Source organism: Podarcis liolepis (assembly GCF_965112155.1).
Source record: "Podarcis liolepis genome assembly, chromosome: 3".
NCBI classification, from domain to species: domain Eukaryota; kingdom Metazoa; phylum Chordata; class Lepidosauria; order Squamata; family Lacertidae; genus Podarcis; species Podarcis liolepis.
This window is the reverse complement of record NC_139557.1, coordinates 106,037,724-106,053,961: the sequence shown is the minus strand read 5'-3', so window position 1 is coordinate 106,053,961 and position 16,238 is coordinate 106,037,724. Positions and strand designations below refer to the sequence as shown.

General features: G+C 44.7%; 1 long non-coding RNA gene across 1 annotated transcript; it reads right to left on the bottom strand.

Annotated features, from left to right (window-relative positions):
• Positions 1–275: 275 nt before the first annotated feature.
• On the bottom strand, positions 276–1,307 carry LOC310703015. The gene is made up of 2 exons (XR_014523894.1): positions 785–1,307; positions 276–419 (listed from the first exon to the last, which is right to left on the bottom strand). It is a non-coding gene; the product is annotated as an uncharacterized lncRNA (long non-coding RNA).
• Between the last annotated feature and the right edge of the window lie 14,931 nt (positions 1,308–16,238).

Genomic DNA, 16,238 nt, shown 5'->3' with positions numbered 1-16,238 from the left:
ACTGCTGCCAGTCAGTGTAGACAATACTGAGCTAGATAGAGCAACGGTTTGACTTGGTATAAAGCAGCACGAGCACACACAAGTATAGAATGGCTATTAACAGGATGTGAGCACTGCCAGATCGTGTTGCAGACTAACTAGAAGGCGCCAGTGGTCCAAATATATAATTCTGTTCCAGAGTGAAACTATTACATGGGTTCCTTTAATTTTCTTAAACTCCCTATCCAGCTTTTTTCTTTCATCTCAAAAATTACATGCAAAAGCAAACAAGAAAATCAAAGGAATGCCAACAATGTAATACAAAGCTAAATAAAACAGTGCCGTTTCAGTATCAAAACTCCCCCATTACAGAAAACTAAAATGACATAAGCGATATATTTGGGTTGCAAAAATAAGGTAGCAAAGTTAAAACATTAGGTCTCTGATACACGAACATTAAAGGTACCCCTGCCCGAAGGCCAGTCGTGACCGACTAGGGTTGCGTGGTCATCTCGCTCAAGAGGCCGGGAGCCGGCGCTGTCCGAAGACACTTCCGGGTCATGTGGCCAGCGTGACGAAGCTGCGTCTGGCGAGCCAGCACCAGCGCCGCACATGGAACGCCGTTACCTTCCCGCTATAAAGCGGTCCCTATTTATCTACTTGCACTGAGGGGTGCTTTCAAACTACTAGGTTGGCAGGAGCCGGGACCGAACGACGGGAGCTCACCCTGCCGCGGGGATTCGAACCGCCGACCTTATGATCGGCAAGTCCTAGGCACTGAGGTTTTACCCACAGCGCCACCCACGTCCCTAACACAAACATTATTTTGTAATTACAGTAAACTGTTTCTGTGGGTCTTTTGGAAAATTCTGCAAAATGACTTCTGGCAAGTTGGAATTCATTTTTTATTTTCTGGGAGATACTGTGAGCGGCATAAGTTTTTCCTTTGATCCCTCAGATTTGCACAAAACCAGAAAACTGCATTAGCAAACCACATAAAAAACTTCTACAGTACCAAGATATTGAGCAGCAATCTGAAAAGTGTGCATGGAGAATTTACAATCATTTTCATTTCCTTTTTCCAACACACTTCTGAACCAGAGATATGCAGCCTTTTTTTTATTGTGGTCCCTCAGATTTGCACAAAACAAGAAAACTGCTGAGAATTTACAATTGCCTGACCATGTGCTTTTGCACACTTCCTGGGCAGGAAAAACGCAAGGTGCTGGTGCAGCTACTTGTGCACATTCCCTGACAGCACTTCCTTGATAGAAGCAACAATTTTGAAGGCAAGGACAAACCACCAATATGAACAGGAAAAATCAAAGGTACTCGTATACAAATTCACATACCGGTACATGCAGATGTGAGCTATTAATTTGAATGGGGGAACAGCAGATTAACGGCTAAATAATGCTCAAATGTGGAGAAAGTATTAAGATACTTGGAGCACTTCCTCTTCCCTATTCTTCCTTCTTCATGTACTCTGAAGTGCCATGTAGAGTGAGCACATTTGCATAAATAAAATAGACGGATCTAGTACAACTAATGGCTGCTTCAGTTCCCCAAATTCTTAGTGATAAGCAAGGTCTTGTACATGCACCTATAGACATGTAAATGCCTGGCTCACAGGCTATGGTAATGATGTAAAGTCAACACAATTTGCTAGTTATTTTGATGCATTGACCAACCTAGTAAAAGCTTTACCAAACAGACAACTCCCTGTGTCCTTACTAGGTTAACAGTTCCAGAGTTCCCCAGGACATCAGTCTTCTTGGATCTTACAGAAGCAGAAGCTGCAGGCATACGCTACTTTGAGGCTTGCAGGATCTACAGTTGATTTTTACTAGAACCTGATGTCCTGCTGGAGCTAGATGCAAAGTGGTGGTTCAGGGAGTGAAACCAATTAGTTTGTCTGCCCCCTATGCCATACACTGGAGAATTAACAGCATGTTTAAGTACATGTTTACATCTGGGTTACTATGAACCAGGAATTCAAAGCGGGCCAATTTGGAGACAAAGGAAGTTATTTTGTTTTTGCCGTTGTTAAATATGCAGGAGTCAAAAACCCTTGCAAATAATCTAGAAATCTGCCTTCTGCTTACCCCTGGTTTACATAGTATTACATAGGGCTGTGTGTATCTGTATCACACTGCAGAAGCAAATAAATTGGTATTACAGTATGCAGAATCATAGCATTCTGAGAGACTGATCTGCTATTGTTTACATAATTAATACAGGTTGCAGAATCCCAAAGAGGTCAGTCCAAAACTCACCCTGTGGCAGCAAAGAGCTGACCCCAACACTTCTTTTTGTACAGGCTTAAGCCTCCAGTGAGAGGTCAGTGCTAAACAAGATAAGCAGTGGATTTTCTCTTTTGACAGCAGGATGCCCAATTTCAGGTTTGAGAGGGCTTCTTTGGGGCCCAACCTGGTACCAGGCAGGAGGTTTGATAGGGTTTTCCTTGAAGGCAATCAAGCAACAGGCAGGGCCTTTGAAAGGATTTCCCTTGGGCACGGATAATCCAGCAGTGAGTGACAGGTTTGTGAAAGGATTAAGCGTGGGCACATTCAGTCACCAAGAGTTAGGTCTCAAGGGATTCCCTTTGTGAACAGCCAGTGTGGCATCAACAGCAGGCGGAGAAGGCAATCAGAAACGGAAACAGCAGTTCGGAGAGATTTTTTTCTTCCACAGAAACAATCTGGCACCGGCAATCGGATGCGGGAAAGAACACAGAGAGAATGTGGCACTATCCGAGGATTATTCTTAGCTGTAGAGAGAGAATTTACTTCTGGTTAAGCACTGAGGGCTGATTTGAGGTTTCTGTCAGGCGTAAGCTGGCCAGTGTGAAAAGCAGCTTTGGGCAGTTTCCTTCAGGGATATGTGATTGTGCTTCCCTGCATCCTGACTCACACCTAGTGGTGCCTGAGTTTCTTCATTCCAATGCACTCGCCTGTTTCATGACTTCAGTCGAGCTCTCAGCTCTTACTGTGGTTCCAGATGATAATGAAGCCTCCAAACCTTAACTATGTTCCCATTAGTGGTATAAAATTGAGTTGCTGAAACTACTGCAGACACATATATGCTGCCGACATCAGACAGATTGGGCAGGTGGGATAAGTCAACTAACTGTGCTCTCTTGAACAACACCGCAATTGCTCCTTTGTGTTTCACTAAAATGACTAGGTGGTTGTTCACAAAACCTCATTTGTTGGCTGAGCGCTGATTGCTCAGTTATTTGTTAGTGGCAATGAGACATGTCCCTTGACCTTCAAGGCAGCCATGAATGTTGGCATGCATGTTGTAGATAGGGGTTCTACAACCTGCTCACTTGTTTTCACTCGGCTCACTGACTTGTGTACCCCCTGTGAAACTTAATATTTCCCTAGAACAATAAGATAGAACGACAAAACATGGTCTGCACATTCAGAACTTCACTTGATTATGCTTTTTCAGGTTCAGAAACTGGCTGGATCCGTCTAGTTTTCAAAAGAGGTACGGTACTTGGCATTACTAATGGATTATGGTCCCACAATCACTTGTACAGATTGGAATTGCCGCTGCACTTGAAGGCACTCCATAAGATCATACTCTTAAAACCACTTAATGCAGATTAGTTAACTATTTTAGCTTTATCTTGGCATAGAAAGGATGAGAATATGGACAGAACTCGATGTTACCTCAGTAAATGCCTGCTCCCAAACCTGCATTTGTGGAGATGGCATGAATGCCTTGACAGGAGAGAATAAGTGGAAGGGATATAGTTACATCATGTGTGAGGTGGTCACCTCAGTGATAGGTACTGGAAAATGCCAGAGAGCAGAGTTGTGTGTGCTATAAAGTTTGTTTTGTGTCTCCTATCCAGCTAGCCTTCATCTTTGACAGCTGCTTGTGTTGCAGTAAATCTGTGCTTGTCTCATAACATCTCCTAGTCTCCTAGTATCAAGGAGAAGAATGTTCTTTGTAGTGTTGTGGGAAATGAAAATGATGGGTTGGTCCTAAGCCCACCCAGCTACCCAGCACTGCAGGGTAGGACAGGCATCAGTATACCCGTGGCCCTTGCTTGGGTGCTAGGGAGCCAGCAGCTGCCCAGGCAGGACCAGCCTACGATGAGACAAGGTGAGGTGACCGACCGCCTCAGGCAGCAGGATCCACAGGGGCAGCAGAAGCAGTCTTCAAGGAATGCATCGCCTGGCACGACAGCAGCAAAAGCTGTGGCATGCTCAGGGGCTGGATTTGTAGCTGGAGAGGCTGCAGAGGCTGGATTTGGGGGGGCAGCCCCCCCAAGTCACCTCTATCATAGCTCCTTGGCAGATAGGAGGTGCAGCTGGTCTTCTCCCACCCTTAGGTAGGGGCTACCCTCTGGGGTTTCCTAGGCTCTGCACCCATCAGGCATGATTCAAAGCAGACCCCTTCCCCTCCAATGCAACAGCTTTTGATTTAAATCTCAACCATTGGGCAAGGTTGATTTGATGCGCCCACCCACCCCTGTTCCTGAGGTAGACCTGTTTTCCTTCCTTGTTCCTGAAGTAAATCTTCACTCGCCCCTTCTTCCCTGATTTTGGAGGGGGTGGGGAGAGAACCATTTTGTGGTTTGCCTCAGGTGCCAAAATGTATTGGGCCTGCCCTTTCCCAGGGGAACTATTTGCTTATTATGCTTAAGCCTGGGCCTACAAAGTCAAATGGGTTGCCACGGGCAACACCAGCCAAGGCTAGCCAAAGCCATTGGGCAGATCATTCCGATACTTTCCCGCCTCCCTGTGATTAAAGAGCAACAACGTCATAATATATGAAGTAACCTTTAACGGCACCTGAAAACAGCAAGCTGAGGCAGCCGCTATCACTCCAGCTCAGACTTAACCCAACCCGGAGTTCTAGATGTTTGTTGGACTACAGTTCCCATCATCACTGACCGTGGACCATGCTGGCTATGGCTAGTGGGAGTTGTATAATGGAGGGGGGTCAGATTGGGGGTTGTTGCTGTAGCTAATGGTGAGGCTGAGCCTGATCTCACCAGCAGGCGAGCTTCTCTCTGCCATGTTCTTATCCAATATAATTGAGGGTGTCAGATATAAATACAGAGAGCTTCAACCAAAGCAGCCACTGGGTGTCACTGAGTCTCTATAGAGAAGCTGCTGATCCGACATTTCTCTGGATGAGCGGGGGGGGGGGGGTGTTTTCTGTGCAGACAGCAGATGTTACAGGCCACAGGATTCACTCCCAGCTTCCTGGTTGCGCTGCATCTGTTGAGTACCCCTTACGGAATAATCTGCAGCATTTCCATGGATTCTTGCCTTCCCTGTGGGCCTTTAGTCCACTGACTTGATGCCGTTGGCGTGCTTCTGCCAGATGGGGCAAAAAAAGAAAGGGGCTGTGGGGCAGATTTTAAAAGCTCTAAACAAAAAGTACTAAGGAGACTGTTTATTTAGTAAAACCATACCCTAGTGGTAACATCGCATGTATTCTGTTTCAGGAATGTCAGGAGTGTCTCTGTGAATGTCTGTTTCTGCTTCACTTGCTAGAGGGAAAATATGGCTTAGAGCAGGGAGTGAGGAACCTTTTCCAGAGCGAAGGCTGCATTCTCGTCTGGGCAACCGGAAGGAGCCACCTGCCAGTAGTCTGCAGGGTCAGGAGCAAGAACCACACATTTTTTCTTTGTTCATTAGGCTAGTTTCTGCACACATGTACCCCTCTCTGTGAACAAAGAAGCATTTTCGGACCTCGACATGTTCCAGCCAGGCAAAAATTCCAGGAAGGTATTAAGCAGAGCTTGTGAGGTGGGTTGTTTTTATTTGCTTTATTTATTTGGACGCAGGTGGCACTGTGGGTTAAGCCACAGAGCATAGGACTTGCCGATTCGAAGGTCGGCAGTTCGAATCCCCAGGACGAGGTGAGCTCCCGTTGCTCGGCCCTGCTTCTGCCAACCTAGCAGTTCGAAAGCACGTCAAAGTGCAAGTAGATAAATAGGAACCGCTCCAGCGGGAAGGTAAACGGCGTTTCCATGCGCTCTTGTTTGCCAGAAGAGGCTTAGTCATGCTGGCCACATGACCCGGAAGCTGTACGCCGACTCCCTCAGCCAGTAAAGCAAGATGAGCGCCACAACCCCAGAGGCAGCCACGACTGGACCTAACGGTCAGGGGTCCCTTTACCTTTACCTTTACCCTGCTGTTCAATTAAAACATGACAGTCCTTGCCCACAGGCTTACAAACTAAAAAAAAACAAAAACATGAGGGAAAAGGACAAGGAGGGAAGAGGGGGAATGCAAACTCAAGCACCAATTATCAGTTCGTATAATGATCAGCTGGAGTAGAAACCAGGATGTGTCCTGGAAAGGGGCAGTGAAGGATGTCAACAGGACTCTAAATACGAAATGATGCAGCTATGTGAGGAAATGATGATGATCACATGCTTGGAACCGGAGCGGGAGACCTGTTTTTAAGAAACTGCATTAAATTAAATTAATCTGGTTTGCTTTGTAATCATTTGGAAAATGAATACAAATAATTTGGAAAGGGGCAGTGTTGTGAGGACGGTCCCAATCGTCAGACAGGGAGCTTTGGAGGATTCCATTTGTCTTTCTGGCTTGAGGTTTCCCACCTCTGAATTACAGGATGATGAAGATCTGCAACAAGTTCAACCAGTTCTTTCTTTTTTTGCAGGTATTGCTGAAACCTTGGAGCTTCTCTCCACGGGTGCTTTCGGTTGTACTGAGGGAGGTGTGAAATCCACATACAAAAGCCACATGCTTTTTATTCCTATGTTTGAGATGTCTGGTTGCCCAAGGAACAAAGGAGAGCAGGACTCCTGCTACATACCTGTAATAGCTGCAGAGGAGAGAGTATCTTGGCAAATGCAGCTTTGCTTGTTCTCTCTTCCACAAGGAGCTTCTTCCACAAGGAGCAGCTAAAAATGGCTGCCAAGAGTCAAAATGTTGGCCACTCTGATATATGACACCTGCTCACCCTAGAACAGTGGTTCCCAACATTTTCTTTTTCTTTTTGCCATGCCCCACCTAAGCATCTCTAAAATCCTGATGCCCCACCCCCTTTGACATATAAGTAATTCTTATTACAGTATTGAAAAAGTGAACTCCTATTCACGTGGAGGAAGCCTAAAAGGCCATTCACCATTGATAATTCATTCTTGAATTGCCCCTCTTAAAAATCAAATTGCCCCACGTTGGAAACCATGGCCCTAGAATCTACAGCTGAATATGGATTTGGACCTGAGTTTAGGGGCAATACACCATCTACCAGTTGAATCATATATACTTAGTGCAGAAACTGTGCACTCAAGGCAGTTAACCATTTAAAATGTGAAAAAAGAAGGAAAGGGGGGAAAGTATCAATAAACAAAAGAATACAGAGCAAAAGATAAAAAACATCATAATCATCACCGTATTGGCCTGAATATAAGCCTCACCCCCCCCCCCCATTTGACTGTGAAAAGTTAAAGTGCATCTTAAATTCATGACCTTACAAAAATTGGCTTTTACGATATTGCTGCTGAAACGGACATACGGTAAAACGGAACGGGTGTGAGTGCCTGCAGAATTTTAAGGGAGCGGGTTATATATGGGTATTGTCTTTTTTCCTTTTTTCCCTCTTGAATTTTAAAGGTGTGGCTTATATTCGGGCCAATACGGAATTTGGGGTGAGTGTGTGGTGACTTCAGAGGTTGATGGCATGACCTTCCATGATTCCTCCTCTCTTGCCTTCCCCTTAGATGAGGGAGTATATTAAGCTGGAAGTTGGGGGGGGGTGAACTCCCCCAGCTGAGTTACCATGGGCCCCTAGAGTAGGGATCTCTTCAGGATCCATAGTATGAGCTCCCTAGCCTGGCCTTCTCTTCAGGGCACAGTTGATTTTCTCTCTTGGGCCTTGTGGTTCGGAATCTCCACTTTAGCCAGAGAACAACATAGATCAGCCTTCCCAAATGTGGACTCCAACTCCCTTCATCTCTAGACAATGTGATGGGAGATGTGGTCTAACAATACCTGGAGATAGCACCAAGTTGGGGAAAGCTGCCACAAAAAAATCCATGGGGAGAGGAGGAGGAAATCCCCTGCAGTTGTTTCCTTGAAAAATCATATTTGGACGCTCTAGAGAAGGAAAGAATTTCTGTGTAATTCTCAAAATATCTGTGTGATGAGTAATGTAGTCCCAAGGACTTTTGCTTCCCTTAGGTTTTTGGCATAAGGCAATGTAATTTTAGCCACTACTTAAACTTTCTCCAATCTTAAAACCACGGTTAGGGCATCCACATGGTTAAGCTTGCATGGTCCCCTTTCCTCTCATTCCATGTCTTGTACCATTGCCACAATGTGCATTTAATTCCATTGTTTTCAATAAACCATGGAGGGCCAAATAATTGGTGGAGCTGCTTTGACGGCCTTTTATTTTTGAAAAGCCTTCTGCTTATTTTGAAGCATCACAGCTCCAGAGAACGCAACAGACACTCCATTTTGCATCCAGCCGCACAAATGGATGCCTCTTTTCCCTCTCGCTGTGGGTACCTCAGATCCTGAAAGCCGCCTTCGCAGATAAGAGGAATCAGGCAAGATGCTTCTACGCTTGTGTCTCTGATGAGGAGTAGAATTATCTGCTTATTAGTCACAGAGCCCATCAGGCATTCCCTGCTGGAGGTGCTGAGACAAATAGAAAACACAAAGTTAAGATGTTTCTGGCACTGAGGTTAGAAGCGCTGGGAGTCTCATGCCTGTGCATGTTTTTGAGTGGCACATAGAACGGGAACTCCTTGTGGACTGGCATGCCTCAGCGTTCGCAAACACAATCTTTCTGTTCAGAGATCTGTTCAGGACAAATATGCCGGCTCATCATAAATCATTTCAGACAACTGACAAGGCACGCTAGAGAGGGCTGAGAGTATAAAAAGTGTGAGTGCTGCTTTCGGGAGAAAACTCCGCTCTCTATGTTCTACAAGCGTGAGCGCAGAATGTGCATCATGTTGATAAAACCCCACTGGGAAATCTCTCAGTGGCGTGCAGTCAGTGGACTAGGGGGACTAGGCTAGTTCCCTAAATGTTCCCGGTAAATTGAAGTACTGTATTATTAAAACCTAGCACCTCCTTTCTAAAGCCCGGGAAGCTTCTGCTTGGCTTAGGGAGGGAGGTGCGATGCTTTGATGGAGTCCAAGAGCCTCCCAGCGCCTTCCTGTCAGAGGCCTGGCATCTCCTTCCCAAAGCCCAGGAAGCTTCTGTCCAGCTGAGAGAGGGAAGTGCGATGCTCACGCATGCAATGCGGGGATGTTACAACATCACGTGTGCAGTGTCACACCCCACAGTTGCCCTCACAAACCGGCACCTCTGGTGCTAACTGTTCCCCTATGAAAAATTTCACCACATGCCACTGAAATCTCTAAAGTATTGCTTGCATTGAAGTAGACCTGAATTGATATACAGTGGTATTTCGGATTACATACGCTTCAGGTTACAGACTCTGCTAACCCAGAAATATTACCTCGGGTTAAGAACTTTGCTTCAGGATGAGAACAGAAATCGTGCAGTGGCGGTGCAGGGGCGGCAGGAGGCCCCATTAGCTAAAGTGGTGCTTCAGGTTAAAAGCAGTTTCAGGTTAAGAACGGACCTCTGGAATGAATTAAGTACTTAACCCGAGGTACCACTGTATCCGGAAATTTCAGGTCCAGTTGTTACTGATGGTGCCTTTTCAGAGTACAGTTGTACCTTGGTTTTCGAACGCCTTGTAACTCAAACGTTTTGGCTCCTGAATGCCACAAACCTGGAAGTGAGCGCTCCATTCTGCAAATGTTCTTTGGAAACCGAAAGTCTGCCACGGCTTACGCAGCTTCTTATTGGGCACAGGAAGCTCCTGCAGCCAATCGGAAGCTTCACCTTGGTTTTTGAATGTTGGACTTCCGGAATGGATTCCCTTCGAGAACCAAGGTACGACTATACTTTGGCTTCCAGAGTTACGGCTGGTGGCAATACAGAACAGGACTTCCCCCCCCTGGCACATGATGTCTCTCTGTATGGAATTCCTCTTGAGAGAGAGGACCCTTCAGACAGCATGCATGATTGCTCATGATAGTATTGGGGCAGTATATACAACCCCTCCTTCCCTGCTGTTTGCACCTGCTATAATTTCATGGTGGACATCCTGCTGCCACTGGTGCATACCCCGTAACTTCCTGCTAAAATACTGTAACCATTAATACCACAAATGTTTGAGGTTTTGGGGTTTTGGGGTGTGTGCTCCTTTTATTGTGCTAATAAAACAGAATGATGTGTGGATGGTCCAGTATAAATGCATCACTAATGCATTGTTATTGTGTTGATAATCTTCCCACAAAAAAACCCCACCCACCAATCTAGAAAGGCCCAGAGAGGGGGAGAGAGAGAATCCCATGTGACCTGCTCTTTTCTGTCCTTCACAAAGGTAGTTAATTTTTTTTTAATCAGAAGGGATAAAAACAAAAACAAAAACCAGAAGGGATAACCTTTTTGAAAAAAATTCATCAAGCGCTCTCTCTCTCTCTCTCTTTCTTTCAGCATTAAAAAAAATTTACTCTTTTTTTCCATAGAAAGAATAGAAGCAATGCAACACATGTGAACAATATATAACCAAAACCAAGACAACTGCCCTGCATGTACCGCAAAGAAAGGTTGCAACAAATATATTCAGAGGGCATAGACACAGATTTTAGAGAAGGCTTCTCAACATATTTTGGTTGCCGCTTTTAGAATAACAAATGTCTAGGTAGGAGGTCCAGCGAGAACGATCTAAAAGGACTTGGAGTTTGAATTGTCCCTTTCTGACCTGTCACATACCATAAGAAAGGTTGACACATGTTCTCAGATATGTGGTTTCACCACATAGGGCAAATGCTATTGGGTTAGTTTTTTTCAGCTAAGGTGACATTGCACTCCCTCTGCCAGCCTTGTATAGTAAATGGTGTGGCATATTTCCTATGTTGGGCTATCTCCACTCTTGCAGCTGCAGGGAAAAGGAAACGGATTAAGTCCTTTTGCAAGAGTCCAAGCATAGTCTCTTGAAATGGGAGCCAAAACCTGGGCCTGGGTAGACAATTCGATTGAGAATAGCTATGATTTCTTGAAAGATCCTGAGCCAAAAGGATTGCACTACTTCCAACATCATATGAAATAGTGTACCAATTTGGCCAGAGCCCTTCCAGCACATTGTGAATAAATTTAGCATTTATGTGCCCCAATTTAATTGGGGTGGCATACCACCTGTAATTATTATAACAGATTTAACAAAAAAGAAAGAAAGGGGGGCATTAATACCCATCAGCTCACGTCAGCAATACAATAACCACCACTGCAACCATCTCTGTTTAAACACATCAGTCAATATATGCCATCCAAAGATCTTGATCGGTATCCAGACCAAAATCCATCAAACTTAACAATAAATCAACAATACTGCTCCCCCTCCACACACACAAAATAGCAGCAGAAACACAGCAATTAGCATGACAGTCGTATTCCCTCAAATGCCTGGGAGAAGAGGCATGTCTTAATCTGGCTCTGAAAGGATGTTGGTTGGCTCAGTCGGTAGAGCATAAGGCTCTTAATCTACAAGTCTGTGATTCTGTGATTTTAATGCTGACGCCAGGCAGGCCTCTCAGGGGAATGCATTCTATATAGACTATAAATATTTATAAGCCCATTTTTAGGGTAAACCTTCTCAAGGAGACTACAGTAACACAACATATAAAGCATAACAAAACTGAAGGAGCATGAAAAAAAATCACAATAGCTAATTAATAGCAGTTACAGCAACAACGTAAAAACATCACTCAGCCCAGCGAAACCATAATATCACAAAATCAGTTAAGCTAGAAAAGCATGAAAGAACAGGAGCCCTATTAAAATCTCTAATCACAAAAGGCAATGAACAAATATGTTCCAAAGGTCCCCCCACTCCTGCAGTAGGAACAGATCTGCCTTCTGCACACCCCTGCGAGCAGCCTGCCACTTTCAATCAATTTACTATCAATTGCTAGTAGAAGCAGCTGCAGCTGATCCTATGTCTAATCAGGTCTCTCCTCCAAATGCCCACCCAAAAACGGTGCATATTAACCACCCATTTGGTTAAAGAGATGGAATCAGATGCACCTATGTAGAGAGAGAGGTCCACATGCAAGGAGCCACCACTGAAAAGGCCCTTCCCTGGGGTTCCACGCCACATTCTGGGTGGGGAACAACCCGGCAGATCTTACTGTATGGGCAATCTTTTCCGGAAGGTATTTGTACTTTGAGGAGATAGTGATCTAGCATGGTCATTTCTTCCTGCATCTGTTCACTTCCCCTCTCTATCTCTTGTTCTGCTCTTTGATAGCGGAGAACAGCCTTTAATTTGTTGGAAGGAAGGGATAGTGCAGGGTACCTTCTGACCTTATTTGATGTTAGACATTGTTTGGAGGAATGTGCAGTATTGGAAGAGGGGGCCAGCTAATTAATAATCGGCACTAGCTAGTCGGGCAAGGCATGTAGGCTAACAAATTAGTTATCTATAAATCGGGTGGTTTGCGGGGCATAGTTCAGAGAAGCTCGTGCATGGACTGATTGACCGCAGGGCCGTGCAAACTGAGGCTACCTGGGGTTCGCTTCGTCACTTCTTGAGGGCTTCCCAGTGGCAGATCGAAGTGCTTCCTTGGCAACGTATATACAGTGGTGCCTCGCAAGACGAAATTAATTCGTTCCGCGAGTTTTGTCGTCTTGCGATTTTTTTCGTTTTGCGAAGCACAGTGTTGGGAAAGTTTTGGAAAAGTTTCAAAAATCACCAAAGTCTTTAAAAACCTCAAAAAAGGCTACCAGACCGCGTTCTATGAGTTGCTCCTCGAAGTCAAGTCGCAACTGTATTAGCGGTGTTAAGAAAAAGGAAACAAACTTGCAAGACGTTTCCGTCTTGCGAAGCAAGCCCATAGGGAAAATCGTCTTGCGAATCAGCTCAAAAAACAAAAAACCCTTTCGTCTAGCGAGTTTTTTGTCTTGCGAGGCATTTGTCTTGTGAGGTACCACTGTAAAGGTAAAAGCTAAAGGACTCCTGGATGGTTAAGTCCAGTCAAAGGAGACTATGGGGTTGCGGCGCTCATCTCGCTTTCAGGCCAAGGGAGCTGGCGTTCGTCCACAGATAGCTTTCTGCATCATGTGGCCAGCATGACTAAACCGCTTCTGGCACAAAGGGACACTGTGACAGAAACCAGAGTGCACAGAAATGCCGTTTACCTTCCTGCAGCAGCAGTACCTATTCATCTACTTGCACTGGTGTGCTTTCAAACTGCTAGGTTGGCTGGAGCTGGGACAGAGCAACAGGAGCTCACCCCGTCAATGCTTGCTGTTTAGAATAAAATCTTTAATCTTCTCATTCACTTGTGTTTGTGTTGCTTCGGAATCTCATTAAAAGAACCACCTACAATTTGGCAAGACACTCACCTTATCTTAAAGCATAGGCACCTTGATATGGAAGAAGGCGTGCTTTCATATATTGGGATCTCAGGCCATTTATAAATATAATCAATTATAGCACCAAGTTAGCACAATCCACTCCATCCTCAGACACACTACATATAAAGAAGGAGGTCCTCAAAGGATTCAGCGACACTTCCCCTGCTCCCATGCACCACGACACGTCAACCCTTGCCTGCTATGGGTGACTCATAAATGCCTTCTGTATAGAAATCTATCTGCCCTGCTCCTATACAGGGCTGCCAACAAGGCAGAGCTTACTCATGCTTTCCTCTCACTCCCATTGATCTAGCGTTATCAGTAAATTCTTCCTTAATTAGTTTTTAAAATCCTGTGCTCATGCTCATCCTGTGCTCATATGAAAAGTAGTGAGGACAACACTTACAGAAACCTTACCTGTGGAACTTATGGGCTCAAATTAAGCAAACATGGGACGATTTTACATAATGAAGCTTTCACCTTTTGGATGTTGTTTTTCCACTGAGGGCCTCGGTAATGGAGCCACCAAGATCTCCTGTGATTTTCTTAAAAGGCAGATGCAGCCACTGGTGTAGCCAAGGGGAGGGGACAGGGGGCAGCTGCACCCCCAAGAAAGTAAATCAATAAGATACTTAACTAACTGAGGTTCTGCCCCTCCAACATGAAGCCTGCCCCTCCAACATAAATCCTGGCTATGCCCATAGATGCAGTGGTGAGAGGTCCTATTTAAAATTGCGGTGGAGGCATTTTTGGAAGTTTAAAAAAAATCCTTCCATTTACACCATTTTCCTTGTCAGAGTTGCCTTAATGAATGGCTGTGTTTGCTCTTTATTAAAATATCAGGAGCTCTGACTGTGGATTTTCTGCCATTTCATCTATTTTGGCCCTTGGAAAACTAAAGTAAATATACACATGGCTCTGAGTGCTCTCCGCTTCCTTAAGTGCTGACAAGACCTACTTTCCAAGGGCACTGGAGATGTATCTGTAATGTTTGCTTTATTTACAGCTGAACAACCACAGAATATTAGAAGCAAATGTACGCCCCTACAGCAGGCAGCAAGTCCACACTTTGGCATCATATTCCCACTCTCTGGGTGCTTCACTACCAGCCAATTCACAACTCCAAAACTCTCTGTACTCCTGATTCTCTCAGAATTTAAGCGTACTAACTTGGCTCTAAATGGTTTCTCGGCTTGTTTTCTTGAAGCTGGAGGCTACCAACCTCAACCAGCTCTGTCTGCTAATGCATTTCAAAGACTGGAGAGGAATACTGTAATTCCCAACTATCAAGGAACATTCACGTAAATCAACAGTAGTCAAACTTTTACCCACTAATGGCGTTCAATCGGTTTTAGTGGTTTGCTTTAACCTGTTAGGTGACAGCAGCCACGAAATCAAAAGATGCCTGCTTCTTGGGAGAAAAGCGATGACAAACCTAGACAGCATCTTAAAAAGCAGAGATACCACCTTGCTGACAAAAGTCCATATAGTTAAAGCTATGGTTTCCCAGTTGTGATGTATGGAAGTGAGAACTGGACCATAAAGAAGGCTGATTGCCGAAGAATTGATGCTTTTGAATTATGGTGCTGGAGGAGACTCTGGAGAGTCCCATGGACTGCAAGAAGATCAAACCTATCCATTCTTAAGGAAATCAACCCTGAGTGCTCACTGGAAGGACAGATCCTGAAACCGAGGCTCCAATACTTTGGCCACCTCATGAGAAGAGAAGACTCCCTGGAAAAGACCCTGATGTTGGGAAAGATTGAGGACACAAGGAGAAGGGGACGACAGAGGACGAAATGGTTGGACAGTGTTCTCGAAGCTACCAGCATGAGTTTGACCAAACTGTGGGAGGCAGTGGAAGACAGGAGTGCCTGGCGTGCTCTGGTCCATGGGGTCACAAAGAGTCAGACACGACTAAATGACTAAACAACAACATTAACCTATTAACTCTGGTGCTATATTCTAATGGTGTTTAATAATAATAATAATAATAATAATAATAATAATAATAATAATAACAATAATAAGGCAGCGGAGGAGTTATTGTGGCATCAGCTTCCCTGAACTATAGTCCACTTCATCAGATTCATGAAGTATTATCCTGCATTACAAGCATGTATAGCTCAATGGTTTGTGGGGATTTGTTAACAGTGAGAATCATAGAGTTGGAAGGGACCCTGAGGATCATATAGTCCAACCCCCAGCAATGCAACTATGCAGCTGTCCCATACAGGGATCAAACATGCAACCTTGGCATTGTCAGCATTGTGCTCTAACCAACTGAGCTATTTCCTCAGCTTAGGTCAGAGAGAAATGGAATATAGAAAGTACAGCGTAACTGCATAATTAGAGGTGGTCATTCACACACCAAAAAAAGTTACTGAGAACAATCCAGCAATGCTAGGATGTTTGCGTTATCAACAACTGCTTTATGAAGGACCACTGATTACATAATTATCACCGTCATTGCATTTTCTGCATTTCCTTTCCCTCTGACCTCACTATTTTCACCCCACATGCACCCATAACACCATGCCAGGCAAGGGCCAGATTTAGGCTTGATGGGGCCCTTTATATGTCCAGCTGTTTTTGGCAACAACAAATTGCGACTGTTTTTTGTGTTGAATATATGCTATATGGCAATTTATGAACCTAATACGTATCTAGAGCCATTTGCACACAACAAAATATGTATTTTATCAAAGTAATTGTTGAACTTAATCTTCTATTTCGCAAATGTACATCCAAGTTTTTTCCTTTAATTTTTTTGGGGGGCCCTAAGCTGTAGCTTGTTTAGCTTATATG